Source organism: Dicentrarchus labrax, unplaced genomic scaffold (assembly GCF_905237075.1).
Source record: "Dicentrarchus labrax unplaced genomic scaffold, dlabrax2021, whole genome shotgun sequence".
NCBI lineage: Eukaryota > Metazoa > Chordata > Actinopteri > Moronidae > Dicentrarchus > Dicentrarchus labrax.
This window is the reverse complement of record NW_026136709.1, coordinates 21,476,113-21,496,109: the sequence shown is the minus strand read 5'-3', so window position 1 is coordinate 21,496,109 and position 19,997 is coordinate 21,476,113. Positions and strand designations below refer to the sequence as shown.

At 42.3% G+C, this 19,997-nt stretch overlaps 1 protein-coding gene across 3 annotated transcripts in view; it reads left to right on the top strand.

Annotated features, from left to right (window-relative positions):
• The first annotated feature begins 8,368 nt into the window (after window positions 1-8,368).
• rnf152 (ring finger protein 152) overlaps window positions 8,369-19,997 on the top strand; it is a 49,836-nt gene continuing 38,207 nt past the window's right edge. For all 3 annotated transcript variants that reach the window (XM_051410778.1, XM_051410777.1, XM_051410779.1), the window contains exon 1: window positions 8,369-8,680. The gene's annotated coding sequence lies outside the window, so the exon portion shown is untranslated. The remainder of the gene's footprint in view (window positions 8,681-19,997) is intronic.

Below are 19,997 nucleotides of genomic sequence, written 5' to 3'. Positions count from 1 at the left end.
AAAAAGACTGACCTGAGTAAATCAGATCCACGGAGAGAAGCTCTGGTCGAGATCAGGGTTGAGAATAAGGTTATCCTCCAGTCCAGCGGTTCCCAACCTCGCGTGTCCTTCTTGGTGTAAGAAGACTTAAAACAGTAGGTCTGTATCTCAGCATTTCATCTATTTCTGTGAAGAAAACTGGATGAAATTGTTATTTTTTAAAGTTTAAACTCACACTTAAGACACAGAGCCCTCTAAAACAGAAAATTGGGGAATAACACACTGAATTTGTCAAAAAAGAAAGCCTATTTAGTGTGTATGACCGTTAAAAACAATATATAATATGGTCAGAGAATTAAATAAATGTAAATAAATGCAAATTACGCAAATAAATGTAACATTCACAGGAAATAATCTGCTTAAAATTCATTCCAATCGCTCCTTTTACACAAACTTCCTGCAGTTATTGCGTTCTCTGTTTGGGTTCATTGTGCAGTTTATCGGCTGTTATGTTACTGTTATTGTTATGCATTCAATTTAATATGAAATATCCATTAAATATGTCACTTAGGGATCAGAATCAGAAATACTTTAATGATCCCTGGGGGGGAAATCTGTTGGTTACAGTTGTACAGAATAGAACAAATACTGTATATTACAATCTAACACAATATATATAAAGTAGAAATATATATATAGGTATAAAATGGAAATAAAGTAAGAGCCTATGTACCTTATAGTAATAATAATAAAATATATACAATAAATGCTAATATATACAAACAGTATATATAGCAGTAAGTAGTAAGAATGGCAGAATAAACCAGCGTATTGCACCTTAATGAACTTATGTACGAGTCCCTTAAGGAAAAAGGTTGGGAACCACTGCTCCAGTCCACATATGTTTGCTGTGTGCCTCCAATGTCTGCATTTCTGGACCAAATCCTTTAAAACCGGTCAACAAGGCTCATCCCATTCTGCAGCCACGAACCGCAGACTTCCTGCGACTGACGATCCATCGACACACCGAGCTGCAGCATTCGCTCAATACTCGTCAACGCTCTGGAGTTGGGAACTATCTTGTGCAATCAGCCTCAATCACAAAGTAGTGCTGCAACAGAGGAGGAAAGTTCCTAATAGACTCCACTGATTTACTTTATTTGGAGTCAGTTCTGGAGCTGGTTGCGTTTCCTGCCCACAGAAAAGTCTTGATTTGAAACTTTGAATTGAATGAATTCATCGAGTGAATGTTGTGCACTCGTCAACGTTTACAACTTCTCTTGTTCTCTTTAATGATGCGTTCAGGAAGCTGTATGATGTCCGGGTTCAGAATAGATAACTGAACCACAGGGGGTGGGGTTAGACCTCGCCAAGGTGTGGCCAGAGTTTTAAATATCTTTCCTTCTTTCCTTCGGACATGTTGTTTTAAGCACCAACCTCGTGTTGACCTTTCACCTTTCACAAGAGTGGAGACGCTCCAGTCAACCGAATCGGACCATTTATCGGTTTGTGGCACATTTAGATCAATCCAGGGATCCGTGTACCATCGTAGTTTCATCTATAACCCCTAGTTTTTTTCAAATAGAGGCATTACATTACATAATTCCTGAACAACTCGCCCCATTGCAGCGTCAGTGCTGTATTTCTATTATGCAAATAAGCAAACACACTAAAATATTGCATGCAAAATGTAACTATACCGCTGTTTAAAGGTGACAAATTGTGGACAAATGATGTGGATTATCTGTAAGAAACTGTTTTCGATTTTCCCCCCAACCTGAGAATATCACTGACAGCCTTCCGCAGAGATAACAGAAGGCTTCTCCCACACTCCTTTCCTTTGGTTCCTTCCCAGACTTTCCAACTCATTTGAGTGAAGACAGAAAACGGCTCACAGCTTCTGAGAACTAAACTTCTGTGGACGAGCAGCGAGAGAGAACAACTGACAAATTGCTCAACTTTTTTTTTTTTTTTCCTTTCACGCGGTTGCCCCGGGAACACAAGCTCACTTTCCACTCGACATACATTGCACTTCCACTTGACATACGTACTTTACATTATAAGAGACGAAAGGCGGACGGGGGGTTGGGGGGGGGATTTTTTAAGGAGATTTGTGTGGGAGAGAAATCATGTGAGAGACAGATAAAGCTCTTCCCGGAGATCCTCAGGAGTACACATCACTTTTTGAGGATGCGGCTTGTCACTGCACATCACCCAGACAGCTGAGCAGCAAGCACAATAGGCAATTAGAAGCTCCCATGGAAGCACAAGAAACACAGTCTATATAATGGGGGAAAGTGGGGGAGGACGGTGGGGATGTGGAGTGGGGGGGGGGGGAAGACAGGGTGAGATGTTGCATCCTTTGAAGAGTCTGATCCCGGCAGGAGCAAAATCACAATCACCTTTATTTACTCGCCGAAAAACACCGCATGCTTGAGGAATTTGTCTTTGTGCCGTCGGTGCTTATGAACACAATTACACAACAGTCACACACTCGCCTCTGATGCTTCAAATTGTGCAGGAGAAGATGAACCCCCCCCCCACACACACACACACACACACACACTCTCCCCTAGATTGCTCTCTTTTCAGCCTGAAGTGGTACCAGGTGGTTGATGTTTTGTGATGTAAAAGTCGACAGGAGCGGTGACAATTTTCCGCAGAAGTGTGCCGGCTTTCATCTCAGCCTCCGTCCCATTTGGAGTCTTCAGCAGCTGACCTAATTTTCCAGGAATGTAAGTGCTCTGTGTTTTTTTTTTACCACTCATTCATCCTCAAAGTGCATACTCCGTGTATCCGTGGAAAGAAGAAGGCCTGTGATTGGCAGGATCCTCTTTGTCTGGTCACATATGTGCGTGCAAACAAACACAGAAAGAAGAATAAAGGAACTGATAGCAGGCAGATAGAGACCAATGCAGCCAGTGGAACAGATTGGGTTGGATTTTAGGGGATGTTTTCCAATTTCCAATTGTTTACCCAGTGTTGCTGGAGGTAGAGAACAATTACAGGATAACTTTATTGCAACTGTGATCCTAAAGTAATAATAAAATACACATATTTACTTTCCAGTCAAGAGTTAGATTGGATGATCTCATGTTATATAACCACCACCAGCCAGCTAGCCTAGCTTAGCACAAAGACTGGAAACAGGGGGAAACAGCTAGCATGGCTCTACCCGAATGTAACAAAATCTGCCTCTAAAGCTCAAAAAATAAGAACTACCTCTGTGGTTTTACTGGGGGTTCTGTGCTGGACTAGTTCTAGGCCAGGAGCAAGATAAGTTAAGTGGCTCCAATATGTGTTTGGAGACTAATAAACAGTTTGCTCTTCCCAGTAAATAAATCAGGGCGTCTGTTTAAAACCTGCCTGATGCTGACGATGCTGTTACCAAACCTTAGTTGGATTAGTGGACTTAATGTTATGTTAATAACTGACACGAAGCACAGGTAACACCTAAATAATAAGATGCGGTGGCACAACGAGGCAGCGCCAGGTCCCACTGCACGGTTGACGGACGCCTAAATTAAATCATTGCTAGACAAACAGCCGTGCTACAGAGGAGGAGACGTAATAACAAGGTCAAGAAAGAATCTGGTATCAGAGCTCCATAACATTAGTGTAACTTATTGGAGACGGCACATTGAGAACATTATTCATGTCTGCGCATGAGTATAGGCTGATTATTAGTCAAATAAATAATAAATACGCACTCTTTTTGCTTTGTGAAGTCGTCTATTTAACCCAGAATTATTAAGAAAAGCAGTAAAACGGCACAGATGATAGAGTCGTTGCCTACGATCAACTAGAGGTTTGTGCTGAGTCGATTCTGGCTCGGCTCAGGTCTTTTTTTAAAGACCGGGCTCGGGGTTGTACTCTGGCTCATTTAACTTCTCTCCTTTCAAAAAATTGCAGACTTTTTCAGGCCGGGCTACAGCTGGAGTTTTTGGGCCATGCAGGACACTACAATCAATATCTTGGTTAGTTTCTGGATCTGCCGAGGTCATGTCATCTTTGTAAATATCTCTTATATAAATATATAACTTGCTCGCTTGCACTTCGTTCTCAACACAGTGTTGGATGGCGAGAGAGCTAGCATTAGTAAAAATATGTTATTCTTTCTCGGCTCCTCTGCTGTTCTTCTGTGTTTGTACTCTATTGCTCATCTCTCACTGGCTTGAAACTTCTCACACTCACATTTTTGCACATTGATAGAAATTAGTTACATTAGACAATCAGTCAATAAACTACATGCTTGTGTGTGTAAAACTGTTGTATGTTGTTTATTTATTCTCAAGTATGAGACGCCATCAAGCAGATGACTTGTCTCATTGCTATACATACTTATACATTAAATACTGAGATGTATTGATACGATAGTGGTGAGATAAAGGTCTGTGCATTACCTGCATATACGGTAGTTTCATCGCTGCAAAGTTGTTATAAACTGGAACCATCCTTAAAACTGGGGCTTGAAAGAGGCACAGAGATACTTGACAGCACAGATATAGAGCAGCTCTGCTGGCCGATACACGACAGACACACAAGAACAGTGACAAGGAAAATAGGAACGCGGCTTGTTTTTCCTTCCTACACTAAAGGGCCATCTTTTTGTCAGCAAGGCAAAGAATGTCCCATCAACAGTGATATTCTCCTCTTATTCCTCCATATCCACATACAGTCTCAGAAGGTGGGTGGAAAAACAGGCAGGAACACAGAAAAAAACAAGTCACATTGTGTAACTTTTTCTTTCATGTAAGGTGTCCTAGAACATGTACAGAACCACTCACATGCCACATAAATAGCCTACCTAAAAAAATAACAACATTAAAGTATGCCTACATGTACAGTAGTGACAGCTTGCTGATATATACATAAACTCCATGTCCATCCATCTGTTATCTGTAAGTGCTCATCCTTTGGGCCGGAGCCAATCCCAGCTGACTCTGGGTGAGAGGTGGGGCAGCCCCCAGGAGACGACGCCAATTCATCACCGGCTGACACGCAGAGACAAACAAGCATTCACACCTACAGAAAAATGGGTTTAATTAGCCGCCAATTAACCGGTGTGTCTTTGGACCGTGGGAGGAAACCCGTGCAGACACATGCAAAGTCTACAGCAATATAGGTTATTTAAGTAACTTCCTCCTTTAAAACACGACTATTGATGAAGTGCGCTTGTTCAGAACCATGGCTACCAGGCAGCCAATCAATGTCATTCGCAATTGGAAACTTAAACTCATCTCACTGGCTGTGGCTAAAGCATTCTGTTTTTCTGTCTTGGTCTTGACTCGTCCTGGTCTTCGAAGGCGGCCTTGACCGCAGCGCCGCACACCAGACCTTTAAACTGTCCCTCAGAGTAAGTTTTCTAATTGTTCTGTGCAGCTCCTCTGTTGTCAGTGTGTGTGTGTGTGTGTGTGTGTGTAAAAGAACAAACCTGCTCAGTCAACATACGCAGAGGTTAAAGAATGCCCCTGTAGCTGTTACTGCCTGTCAGATGTGGTGTTGCGGGGTTATTGATCAAGAGAAACGAGGACTGAAGGTTGCATCCTGCCCGCCTGTGTGTTTATTTAGCCTACAGTGAGGAGGAGAGGATGTCCTCCGAATGCCAATTAAGCCGGTGATGGTCAGATCATTGTCACGCCGCTCTGATGACTGGCAGGCCTGACAGGCTGGCTGAGCGGTGCATGTGGTTGCTTTAATTAATTGCCAGCGGCTCGGCTACACGTGGGCGGACGGAGCGAATATGGATGTCGACGGAGAGCAGAACTCATGCTTCAGATAATTCCTTGTGAAACAAAGGGTGAGAAATTGAGGCAGATTAAAGCTTCGCTGCTCGCCGACAGAATGAAGTGAATGTTTTTTTTTTCTTTTCTTTCTTTTTGTTCCACACGATTGATCTCAGAAGAACAATTTGTTGGTTTCTGTCGAGCAGTTTGTGAGCAAGGAACAAAATGTACAGCATTTATCTTAGGGTAAGCTAAAGGTTAGCATTACTCTCCCTGGGAAAGTGTCATCAACAAACACACATCAGTGGATTTGAACCAGCGGGCCGCTGCAGATTTAGGCACCAAAAGTCAGCATTAGCATTTCAGAGGCCTATCTATTTTCATCAGCTCAATCTTGTATAAGATTTCCCAAACTCCCCCTGGAGCCTGAAGCAGTATCAGGCATTTACGGGCTCCAGGGGTGGCTTGCCATTTCAGAGCCTTGATGCATCACAAATTTAAATTCATTATCCTCCATAATTAAAGCAAATATATCAAAGGCTGCTTACACTGCAGCGATACTGTCAGTGAACTCCAGAGGGACCGTGGCTCAGGCCTGCAGCCCAGGTGGCTTCTAAGATATTCAAACACACACACACACGCACGCACACACACACACACACACACACACACACACACACACACACACACACACACACACACACACACACACATATATACACACTATATATAAATATAGCATCTTGTTAAATGCATCCTCAGGGTTCCCTTTTAATAATTTAACCCAAAACTGAGAGCCGGCGCAGTCGTCTTCCTGCAAAATGTAATTGCCACTACTTTTAATTATACTCTGGTCACCACATTTAATTATAGTGTTCAAGTCTGATGGCGGTGAAATCATTTTAGAGCAAATCAGAGCTCCTTCCCCGACAGAAGATCTTTATAATGCTCCTGTAATGCTCTCAGAGGAACAGCAGGAGTGTGTCTGTGCTTCCACAGAGAATTAATACTGACTTTATTATAATGTTTTTATCTCCTTTGAGGAATTGGGAATATTCTACTCTTGTCTAGTCTATTATATTAAATGGCGTTCTTTTTTATTTTACTAGCCAAGCGCTTCATCTCTTGAACAAAGGCTTTATAGGCTACACCTCAAGACCGAAATGCATTGTCTACGGTTGAGTGATAATCAGTCCAAATAAGAGAACTCTGTCCTAACTTGACTTATCACAGAGGAAACATGTTAATGTTTCTTTAGAGAGCTGTCTGAGTGGCTGCACGCTGCAAAAAATATCAATCGTAAAAGGTCATTGGTGCTAAAATTAGACTTTTATACCCCAATTGTTGCTTACAAAGTGATGCTACATGGCATTTCATTTTGATGTTCTTCAGAAGAGGTTTGAGTTCCTGCTTTGAGTGAATTTTCTGATATTTGTTCCAAATCCTATTACTTCCTGCATACTGGAGAACGCTTTACCACAGAGTAGAAATCTTGCTTGTTAAATGTGTATGCAGCAACCTCCTACACTGCCATGTTCCAGATCCTCAAAGGTCTGAAAGTTCAGTGGAAATAAGTGTATTTACTTCGTTCTACAGGCAGAATATTTCACAGTTTTTTTTTAGGAGAAACGGCTTTAAATCTGCACAATGCAATATGTTTAGCAAATAGTAGTTTATATTCTTCTTGATAAAGTCATACGACAGTATACAAATACAATGACACAAACCTCGTTTTATGGACATATATTATAAAAACGAGGAGAGGAAGATAAGCAGTACTTGCTCTATGGGCCAGAGTCTATGAGCCCTGGGCTTCATCTGCACATGAGGGTTCATGAAAGACCTCTAAGATTATATAATATATTTGCTTGATATTATTAAAAATGCATTAAATGTGTTTGAAATACATCCTAATTTCTATATAATGCAACTGAGGGTCATCTAATGCTCTATGAAACACTCAAATTTAAAAGACAACCTAACAGACAGTCAGGCAGTTTGGTGGCTGAAAGGACATTTTGAGGGGAGGAACCAGACTATTGTCAGTTGGGTCACCAAACAGGTACATGGGGGACAAGAAAGGCAGTTGAGTCACCTGAGGGGCATTCAGGTGGATCAGAGGGACACGGAGCAATCAGAGGGGCGTTTAGCATCAAGAAAGGCACCTGAGGGCCTCAGCAGGGGCATTTGAGCACACAGAACCCCCCCACAATAGGGCATTTGGGATGACCACAGGGGGGCATATGGGCTGAAAAGAGGGACACTTGGATCAATGAAAAGTGAGAATTATGGGCACCTCAGAGGGGGCATTTGGGCAGCCACAGTCTCTTTTACATTAGGGCAAAAAGTGTCTCATGAGGGCACAAAGAGGACAGGCTGTGTGCCCCCTCTGTCCCGACTTTAAAACTGTGCCCAGAGACCACAGCAACCGTGTCAGGATGGACATTTCTTGCAGTGCAGTCGGAGCCACGAAAATCCAGCGGAGCGCAGCGGTGCAGCAGGACTCCGGTCTGCCTGCTCCCGGGGGCTGCACACCGGCGGCCACACATCCACACCGCATCGCACCCCCACCCCTCCCGACCCCTGTGGCGACGCGGTTCCACTGCACCTGAATGAGCCTGTAACCGTGTGTGCGTGTCCTCCTCACAGTGAGAGGGCGTATCCGCGCTCCGAGAGGAGGCTGAGCCAGCGCAGAGTGGAGGCAGTGGGAGGGCTTTTTCTCTCTCTCTCTCTCTCTCTCTCTCTGTTTGTCGCTGGGTTTTTGAAACATAGGAAGAGAAAAAACAGAAACGGCGAGCAGCCACCGAGCCACGCCGCCCACTGGAACAAGGCGAAGCGCGCGTCAACACATTTCGCAACCGCCGCCGCTGCCCCGATTAAACGTACGGAGGAGCGCAGGAGAGCAGACAGCTCCAGACAGAGAGGGAGAGGGAGAGAGACTGCTGCTGTGGATCCGACAGGGGAACTGACAAAAGGTGAGCTGAGGATCCCTCCTCTGTGTTAAAATGAGGATTTATTGTATGGAGTCTGGCTGAAGGGCTGCAGAGCGTTGAGGAAACGCAACAAAGTTATTTCCGAGGGGAGGATTGCTTTTGGGGGGTTTTTTGGGGGGTTTTCTTTGTTTTGTTGGGAATGGAGGGAGCAGCATCTCTCCTCTTTTGGCTTTGTGTCTGCACACTTTTGGTGCTTCAGTCGGTCCTGATTGTTATTCAAGTGCACTTTGATGAACTTGGAATATTTTATTTAGTTTTATTCCCACTCCCTTTTCTGACCTGACACCCTCTGCAGCTCAGTGTTTCTTTACAATGCACAGGCATTTGTGTTGCTTTGTCTGAGTCAATATGCCCCTTTTGTTGTTTCACTATCAGACATCCTTTGTGTTGTTAAACCAATCCCCCCCCCAATGTCATTGTTGCCCATTGTTTGAGTGATTGGCTCTGGTTACAAACCTTACTTACAAACAGGAATTAGTGGATTTTTTTGGTGTGGTTTACAGACAATTAGGAGTTTTATTTATTAAAGCGTCTTTACTGCCGGCCCTGGAGTGGAATCGCAAGGTGCTAATGAAATGTAGGTGGCTTGTTTCCTCTCTCCAATGTGTTTCTCAGATGCAGAAGTAGAACTGATAAGCGTGCCACATCCTCTCTGCCTGATACAGCTCCTGGAAATGCAACAAGAATTGGGTCCGATGAGGAGGATTTAAGGCCATATGATTGTAAATGTAAAGTTTTGGTTGCAGTCTTGCGAATGCTGCATTCTCATTACATTTCTATGTATTCCTCCTCCTCCTTCATGAATTTGAAGAAGCTTGTAATCCCCCTGTTTGTTTTAAAAGCCTGATTTGCTGCTGCTGGACTCCATCCAACATTTAGGATGTGTCAACTCTTACTTAATTCTCTGTTAACTTAATTGCCTGCAGGATTACTGTGTTAGAATGAGACTTGATGTCGGTTTGATTTCTTGCTCTGCGAGTGGTAAACCTTTTACTGCTTTGTGAGCGGTTTCCTCCTCGTCTGTCAAATCATTTCCTGCAGGTTTTTTTTTTGTAGATGTCGGTCTATCAGCTGAGTTATTTATGGTTGTTGTATGTGTGTTTTTAAAGCAGTATGAATGGCAACCTACCACCTAGTGTCTGTTCTCGGTCTCACCGCAGCAGCCTTCAGGATGATATCTGCTGTAGAGTTCGTACAACACCACAATGAACGTGGGCTCAGATTGGTCGATTAATCAACTGACAGAAAGCACATTGACAACCATTGTCCCCTGTCTCTGTTTCACATGAGTGTTAACTGAATACCTTCGGTGGTTTGGTGTGTTGTTTGGACAAAACCAGGAATTTGAAGATTGTGATCAGGCCAAAATGAAACCTGTTTGGGGACCTTTGGGGCAAAAATTAGCTATTGAGTCCTTGATTCCCCCCATTTCCTGCAATTGTTGTGCAGCATGCATGGTCTCTGATGACCCCAGGTATGTTGTAAGATAATTTTATTAAACACAATTAACTTTGTGAATATGCAACATGTAAGCACAAGATGAAGAAACTGAACTGTTAAAACCTTTCTAGCGAGAATCTGTGTGCAGTTTGGCGCCCCCCAGCTGTCGTAAATATAGTGCAACAACACAAGACATAGCAAACCAGCTAATATCGCTTACTAGTCCAACAGCATGAAGGCCAGCTCACCGTCTGTCTGGCGTCTCTTCTCATCTTCCTCTGCCAACATCCTCTTCGGTCTCTTAGCCTCTGCCATGGTGTCCGTAGAGGCTGCTGATCCTGGTTCTGTGGCCTGCTCGCCCGGCTCCAGTTCTGGCACAACACCTCCCCCCTCGCCCCGGCCTAAAAGACCCCCCCCCGGCGGTCCAAAGCTCCTTTACCTCCCCGGTGCTTTGAGCTCCCAGTCCTGGCAGCGTGGCTACCTGAGCCAACTAGCTAAGCAGTTAATTTGCTTTAGCAACTTGTAAAGCTTTCTGTCCATCATGAAACTCTGTAAATCACACAGGGTTGAGGCGGAGTAACCAGAGGACAACAGAAAACATTTTCTACATGAAATATGATCCAGTTTCACCAAATATTGCAAAGAATGGCGTTGGGGGCTCAGACTGTCAACGACCAGGGCCCATTCGCCCTATTACCCCATTTAAGGTAGAATATCTGCATAATGTTGCTTTAAGATTGAACCTCAGGATCAGGCAACAAAGGAGGTCTCACTTTAAAAGCACACTCCACCAATTTTACACATCAAGATCAATTTACTGTCTGCTCTGTCTGTCTGGCTGCGTTATCTCAGCTTGGAGGTTTACATTTTTAATCAAAGTCAGAGGGGCGTGCAATTTGAAAGACGTTTACCAGACACGGGGGGTGGGTTGGGGGGGTCTATCGAAAGATGCTGGTCAGTTGCATCATGGGAAATGTGTAGCTTTGAACACTGGAGAGTAAAAGTTTGGATTTCACAGCATATGATTCATCAGTTTTGATCGTTTTTTTATTTAATCGGAAAGAAGAAAACAAGGTTGCTAGAATATTCCTTTAAGGTCTTTATCATGCAAATGAAATCAACATTTACTTGTCTGGTTGGTATTATTGTCACACTTTGTAATTATCTTGAAAATAGCATGGTAGACGTGGCCTTTTTGGAGGTTTTCAGTCAAGCATTCGCTCCTGTCCCTCCACTGTTAAACAATTACACCCTTAATGTCAACTTGTGCATGACATTTACAGCGTTTGTCAAGTGTAGTAACTGAACAGGGATCAGTGTTGGTGACTCACGAGGAAACAACGTAGTAACAAGTACAAACAGGTCCACGTGTTGCAGGCACAAGAAGAAGAAGAAGGATGCAGGAGGACAAATAGTTCAGTCAGTGCACAATGTCCATTAGTGAGAGACAGACAGTCCCCACACAGTGCGTCCAAGCACACATCCACAGTTTATATTCTCAGGATCAAACTATTGTAGGGAGGTTTACGTTACTGCATTTCTGTTTGGCTTTGTTAAAGTTCACACCGGCTCGAAACAACAACACAGTCACATGAATTCATAAGTTGCTTATTTATTGGACAGAGTTGTCGTAACGTGTCAACCTGCCAGGTTAGAGAATTTGGCAGCGAGAGACGGGGGCAGTCAACACAAATCTGATTGCAGTCTGCACTTTAAGTGAAACGTGATGGATTAGACTGGGGTATTAGTGTGTTTATACTGTTCGAGATTAAGAGCACACAAAGACAAAGCTGGTTTCTACCCATAAATCCTTGTTTGTTAATGTTTCTAATTCTTGGACGACTCGCGCTTTCAGAGTCCAAATGGCATCTGTCTCACCTGGACAAATAAACAAAACGGTTCTTTTAAATCTCTCACAGATTTTGGGCTCACGGTAATTTCAAAGCCGGCGAGGCATTTTCACTAAAACATTGTGGTCTTTGTTTTAAGACAGAAAATGTAGAACAACATGAGGAAGAGCAAAGGTCTGCAGCTGCAAAGATAAATTGCAATCTCAGTTATTCAAATACATCAGTTTAATTTGCTCAAGTTGTTGGAACAAGATAAGGAAATGGACTTATATAATATCATGAATTTCTGAAGTAAGTGATACAATCCAGTGACAGCCCTGCAACACATTCAACCTTTCTGAAGGTTAATATGTCCAGTTTTATTGAGACTCTGTTTTCAGGCCATTTTGAACAAGTGTAACTGATAGACTGGCTTTTGGTTTACACGTGCTTGAAACGCCCCCATAACCCTCGAAATGAGATAAGATACACTATATGGCCAAAAGTATATGGACAGGGCGTACTTCTGGCCTGAGGCTGTTGTCCCTTCATTAAGAAGTCTTAATGAAGGGGTCTCAAACTGCCGGCCCGTGGGACATTTCTAGCCCTCCATCCCCTTCAGTCTGGCCCACAACATGATATATAATATAATCTGAAAGATTTTACTGTTTTTTTCTAGTTGTTCCATGTCAATTTATTGTCACAGCATGGTCGAAAAACTAATTCTGACGTGTTTCAGGGAGTCAGTTGTGTGCGTCTGAATGTATTATGCTTGGTGAAAAATGATGGCAAAGTTCAAAGGTGCGGTTAATGAGAACAGAGCAGATTTCAGGCCTTCGTTTGTTGTTTGGCTGCGAACAATAAAGATGAAATTAATATAAAAATATTTGCATTTTTTGGTGTTAGTAATGGAAATATTGTAAGAATATGGCGCTTTTGTTGACGTGGTTCTCCAATAAGATGAGTCTTTAATGCTATTTCCAATTTAGTGGCCATTTCCTGTTTCAACATGACCTTTCCCCATCTGTGTAAAGCCATTGCTTTTCCCAGTTTCATGTGGATACGGTTGAGTGGCCTTCACAGAGCCTGGACCTCAACCCCATCCCAACACCTTTTTGGCATGGAACTGAAACGCCGACTGACCCCTCACCCAGCATCAGTGTTGGACCTCACTAATGCTCTTGTGAATGAATGGGAACAAATCCCTGCAGCCGGGGAATCCAACATCTGATGGAAACCAGAAGAAAGGAGGCTGAAATAGCAGATTAATACCCATTGTCCATTATCACATGGACATGGGTGAAATGTTCGAGTGTCCATATACTTTTGGCCATACATTGTTAGACAGATTATGCTAAATATAGAATGGATGGAGGGATAGAAAGTAAATACATTTCCTATTTTATCCTCCCACACACTGCAATATATATATTCTTATACATAAAATCAACCAGTTTTTGTGTGTACTACATTTTATTTATTTACCAAACAGAAGCCGAATCTCTCAAAGATTTCAAAATAATGGCACATATTTTTAAGGAAGCGTGTAATATCCCTGCCCTGCTTTTATTTCCATGCAGTCCTTGGAAGAGCACCAGATTATGCAGACCTATAGAATTCAGCCGTTTGCTAGTGCGACTAAATCTCTGGGGGAATATGTCGCCTTATATCACCTACACATACCAATATTTACTTGGCTTTATCTAACAGCTGCCTGATACCGTGTGTGAGCAGCCAGAGGGAATGAAGGTAAACATTGCCTTTGAGTTTGCTGAGGCGCCAAGCTTTGGACGCTTTGAGATCGTCCTTAAGAGCGTAACTTGTCCTGGCATCTTATTCCAGCTTTTTTTGCTCCTCTTTCGTTCTCTTACTTTGGAGGGATGTGGGATATTTGAAATCCGATGCCAGGAGTTTGGCATCCAAAAAGGTTGCAGCTTTATTCTGTGACAAATTGAAACAGGCAGCTTATTTTTTAGTCCCTTGCAGGTTTTGGATCATCCATTGCATTTTCTGGCTGCGGAAACCTTGTTTCTCTAATTCTGGTGATTTTCATGCTTTCAGATAAGTTGAATAATATCTGGTTTGGCTGGCTTTGTTCGTCCCCCGCCAGTGACAGCCGCGGCGCGAGGTATTATGTTGTTGTGTTTTCCGTTCGTCCGTCTGCTTTCGTGAACGCGACATCTCATCTCAGGAACCACAGGAAGGAATTTCATTACGTCTGGCACAAACGTCCACTCATATTCAACGCTATAACTCGGGAACAGATGGCGAGATGGTGACCGTGTTTCACAATCGGTCAGATGCCCACCTTGAAACTGTGTTGATTGTATCATCTGTGCTGCTGGGTTGAAGATGTGTCTAAAGCCTCCACGTTTGCAGGTTCTTTGCAGTGGCTTTGAAGCACTGTAGTCCACCACAGGCTCATTAGTTTTGCTGAGATTGAGCTTCAAGTGATTGTCATTGCATCATGAGCTCTCTATCAGTCGTCTGTACTGACAGAATGTTTCTATGATGTGGACATTTTACAGTCCCTCCAGGATTTTGACAGCTTTTTTGGGATTCTTACGTCCTAAAATATCTGATCTGTAATGTTTTTACTGCCATTTCTTTTTTTTTTTACGAAAAGTGGAAAAGGGTTGTGATTGTTTTTGTTTAATTCATTGAAGATGGAAGAATAAAATTGTGAGTAGTTTGGAGACGTATGGCTCAACGTTTTGCGAAGGGGGGTTCTATGATTAGTGACTATAGCAGGAAACTGCAATGATCTTTTTTTTAATTTGTGGAACGATTTCGGTGATTGCAAAGTCGCGCAAGCATCACAGTGATTGGTCGAAAAAACTTTCTGGGAGGATGGATTTCTCTCTGCTAAAACAAAAAAATAGCAAAAGAAAAAAATGTGTGACTCTTAAATGAAGACATTTTATTGCAGTAGGGTTCTGGTTTCATTTTAGTAGCTTACCATTATTGTAAATGTTTATATTATATGTTTTAAATACAATCTTTTGCCCTGTCATCAGCTATATGTTGGAGGACGGCGTGGACTGGAGCACAGTTGGGTTATCTGGCTTTTTATCCTCAAACCTGTGATTGAAAGTTGTGATGTTGTGCAGTGTTAGCAGCCTCTGGTCTACTCAGTGCATCAGTTAAATAAATATGACAAGATGTTCATTAACTAGATCAATGATTTCATGTTAGCCTCAAATTGAATATGTCGAGCTGATGTTGATGTCGGCTGATGGAGGATTCACCGCCTGCAGGATTAGACGACGTTCTCCATCAACAGATATTTTGTCCTCTGCTCGTTGTTTCTGTTACCCTCTCCGGGGACCTTCAGTCCAGCTCTGCGTGCCCTCCATACATCATTTCCCACTTTATTCTCTTTCCATTTTCCAAAACTGCACCTCCACTGTCTCCTTCATTAATTTCTCCTCTCCCAAGACGTTGGCAGGTCCGCTTGCACCTTTCCCCACTGCTTCATTTGCATCTTGGCTCCACACGGCTGCCCAAGTGTTTTCTGGGAGTCAGGTGGCTAATTGGTTCCCATCTGTTGGGAGAAAGCGGCCTTTACGGGATCTTGGGTAATTTGTGTCAGGAGTTTTACCATATTGATTTAGTTTTTTTCCTGCTGCTCGGAGTTCACAGACGGCGTCTTTTTGTTTCCTCGTACTGTTGCAGGAGCTGATCTTATTTTTTAGAAATGCAGCTGACACATTCTGGGTTGTTTTTCGATGCAGGACGTAGAGTTTGGAGAACTAAAAAATGCATAAAATGCACGATCTTGTTTTTATTCTGCTACTCTGTCAGTTGCGTAGGAGTTCTCTGAGAAGAGGAACGACAGTGAAGTATAGTAACCTGCCCTCCTAATGCGGCGATGCTTTGTTTTGCAACCGTTTTTAGTATGGATGTCAGTGTCTCCACCACATCCTTGCACTGATGTTTTGATCTCAGAGCAACAAGACAGATAAAGCACATGCACTGTTAATCCGAGGCTTAAATTTCACAATCATTATCTGCAGCTATTTACTGCGCAAGATAAGTGTTCAGAGGGGGAAGTGGCCAGGTCTAGCAATTCAAAACAGGAAGTGACAGGAAACTCGGAGACGCTTGAGACATGAGAAGCATGAAACAGGACTGTTTGTTTACTTCTGTGCTACCTGAAGAAAACAAATAATTTCACTTTGGCTGTGGCAGCGCGTGAGAGTGCTGGCTCTCATCCGCACAGCACTTCACTGCACCTATTTAACATTCAGTAACAACAGAGAATACTGTGTTTGGTCTCTGAGGGCTGCCGTTTATGAGTAGTCTAGACTGGATCACATTGGAGCAGTTATAGCCACTGAAGTTCAAATATCACTACTTTATACCTCAAGATCTGTTGGAAACTACACTAGTGCCTGCTGACACCCTGTCCTCTTATAAAGCTTATAAACACTGTACAACCTGTTAAAGTTCATTTAACTAAAAAAATTGTTACTTATTACAGCTAAAATTTGAAGTAATACAAACTCAATTTTATAAGATCATGAACGTACTTTTTCCCCTTTACACGAGTTTCTGTTGTGCAGATAATATTTAGTTATTAGACACGGCATTGATCTAATGTCCTATCTTGATTTACCTGATGAGTGTTACCCATCACATAAACTATTCTTCTTTTACTTTACACGTTGTTCTGCTGTCTTGAGAAATCTTTCTAAAACTTAATCTCTACATTAATGCGTTTGGTAGCATCATTTAACTTTAATCCCACAGTTTGAGGATTAGTCAATGACAGAAACTGACAAGAAGTTTGATATGTCATTAAGGAAAGTCATTTATCAAAAGAAAAAAGTCAAACATTCTCCGGATATGCAGCTTTTTTCTGTTTTAAAATAATAAACTGAATTTTTGAGTTTTTTTGTACTGTTGGTGGACAAAGCAAGTCACTGAAGATGGGCTCTGACGTTAAATAGACAGAACAATTAGTGTAATAATTGAAAAACAATAATTTGATTATGAAAAAAAACCAACCCTATTAGCTGCCCCAGTTGAGACTCTAGATCAGTAGTCGTGTAGATATGATTACCAAATGGGCATTTAGGGATTTTTAGATTATTTAATTTAGATGATTAGCAACAGAATGGTAATTTCATCTACGAACACTTTCAGAAATCTTCTAAAGCACAATATATATCGATATACATATGTCACACACATATATCAGGCATTTATTATCCATTTCAACGATTAAAAACAAATCTAGCATGTTCAGAAAGTTGCATCTGTTGATTGTAATGCAGCTTTTAATACCAGGAAAAACGAACCTGCACATTTGTTTGTCTCTTCTACCTCTGAGCTTCTCTACTATGGCCTTCGCCTCTCCTCCTCCTCCTCCTCCTCCTCGCACTGTATCTGTGCATTTTTATTCATAATGTTTGCCACATGATCCCCTCTGAGAGAGCTGTCGGCGATGAATCAATTTCAAGCTCTTTTTGAGAGCTTCCTGACAATTGATGGGGTGCCAGCGTTGACCTTCTGTAATGAGGTAAGGTCTCCGTATCTGCCAGTGGGGGGTTTCTCCTCAGCGGAAGCAGAGGGTGAATGGATGAAGGGCCGCATTGCTTGAGTAAATTTAATTTGCCATAAAAAAAAAAAGGAAACAGAGATGAGAAGAGGGCGAAGTTTAAAGTGGCAATTGAGGGAAGATGACAGAAGTAACTCGCAGCGTTAGCCCGCGAAGGTTATCCCACAAATTGAGACTCTTTCAGGGAATTGCACACGGCGCTAGATGTGTTATTCAATGCTGTTATCATTGTGTGTTTAGGTTCCAGATATTTTCATTGTCTGCAGCAGGCTTGTGAGCTGATACTGCCGTCTTCCTCTTGCAGTCTGACACCCGATTTGTTTAGCCGCTCTATCTAAAAATGAGGCTTCTTTGCATACATACAGGCATATTGATACCCCCGCTGACTTGTCCATCTATCCTGAATGACAGTTTTTAAAGTTTTTTTTTTTTAGTGGATAGCCGTGAACCTGTGGCATCTGGCTTCGCTTGCTTCTTCTCCTGCCCGGCAATCCTGAAAAGGGTCCAATTTGAATCAATCATCGTCCCCCCGGTATTCCCGTTGTTTTGTGGGTGTCTCCTCCGATGATAGATGCCGTTATTTCCGTTCGCGGGATGGATTGTAAACGGTGACGAATGGCGAAGGCTAATGCATCCTCTGTTGTCAGAGGAAAATCATTTACCTTGCTTTCACAATCCATTAAGTTGATGAGAAGAAGAAAACTTGGATCTGCAGGGGGGTTTCACTCCATACACGACACTGACAGAATATAGGCTGGATGATATCTGTGGACACTGCAGTTTACAGATAAAATGTGCCTTTATGCACATTTATTTCTGTTTCAATGGGGAGAAGTTGGCTAGTCTGATAGAGGTAAGTTAGTCTCCTTTTACAGCCATTTAGGGGTGTAATGCACCCTCCTGTAGCCATATTGGACTTTATTTTGTGATGCACAAAATTTCAGTAAATCCTCGTTGTTGTGTCGGAGCGTGGACAAAAATATTGTTTTCAAAAAATAACTTTTCCCGCAGGAGACATTTGAGATCACAGGTTTTACTAATAGCATCATGAGGGCTGCGTCTAACAATTTATTTTAGTTAACGTTTAATCTCACAATGACTTTCTCGATAAATGTATTTGTGTAGTGAAATCAGTGAAGTCAATAAATCTACGTATAAAAAAGGCCTATTTGTTTTCCCAGATTCCCAGAGTGCTCATTTGGTCCGACCAACAGTCCATTACCAAAATATTCAACCAACGACAGGTTGGAATGATCATTCGATTATCAAATTAGTTTTTAGACTCATAATTTCAGCATTAAACTTGAATGATGGCTGGGTATCCACTTTAGTGTCTGAGTTAGTCGCCAGTCTACTGCAAGACCTGGAACTGGCCGCCATTATTGTTCGTCGTTCTAGCTGTGGGTTTCTGCTTTGTCAAAATGGCTGCTGTTACAAATGCTTCATGTAGTCTGCTTTGTTTCTTCAGAGCAGTAGAACACACTTATAGAAATTGTTAGATGTGTAATTATGAGAAACCATATTGAGTAAAAGGTCTAGCATCATTGCACGAGTGCGCAATTATGCAAAAGACCTCTTGAAATCAGGATGGTCTGTGGACCTGCCAGCTGCGTGTGGCACATTGTTGGTGATCACATCGTTTGCTATGCAGTTGCTTTCCCGGTTCCTTCAAAACACAGCTGTAAGAGGAAATAATATCACAGACAAAAAGGGTTAAATCCCTATCTGTAAATATATTTGTTTCTACTTTTAACAATGTGGTCAGATGGGCGAGTTTCTTAAAAGTGTATTAACTCAAGTTTATTGCTGAGTATTCCTTATCTATATCCAGATAATATAGATAGTGGCAGTTCTCTCCATTAACGATCCTTTCGTAGTAAATGAGTACCTCGGTGGGTGTGGATGTTTTATGCACGTGTGCAGACGAGTGTGCATGAAGCATGTTCCAGCCTTCAGGATGAAGGTCTGTGCTCCTCTGAGTCACCTGCAGTCTGGTGTCAGACATGCGTCATTGGGTCATACAACTCCCCGAGGACGGGCCTGCAAGGTGCCATCACACCTCAGTACTCTGGGTTTTTATAGTGTTTTTATACGACTCCAGCACACCTGAAAATCCATTGACCTCAGTGACAATGACTTCTCCACCAGAAATTCAAAGGGATCACGCTAGGAGAGGAGCAGGACGAGCTTTACTTTCATTGTTGATTTCAAAACACAGAACATCAATCCAGATGAGCTCATGTAGAAAAATAATTTGTGCTTTACAGTAATTAATAACACAAGATTGTTCTCAAATGGAAAACAATAACAGAAATCAGTCCCTCCAGGAAGTTGCGAAGTTGTGATTGCAACAATTAACGCAAATTCACCCCATGTACGCTCCAGTGCTCAGTTATTCTCACTCCAACAAGTTGCCTTTGATTTTTCATATATTATACAACAATTTGTTTTTTATTGCAAAAAAAAT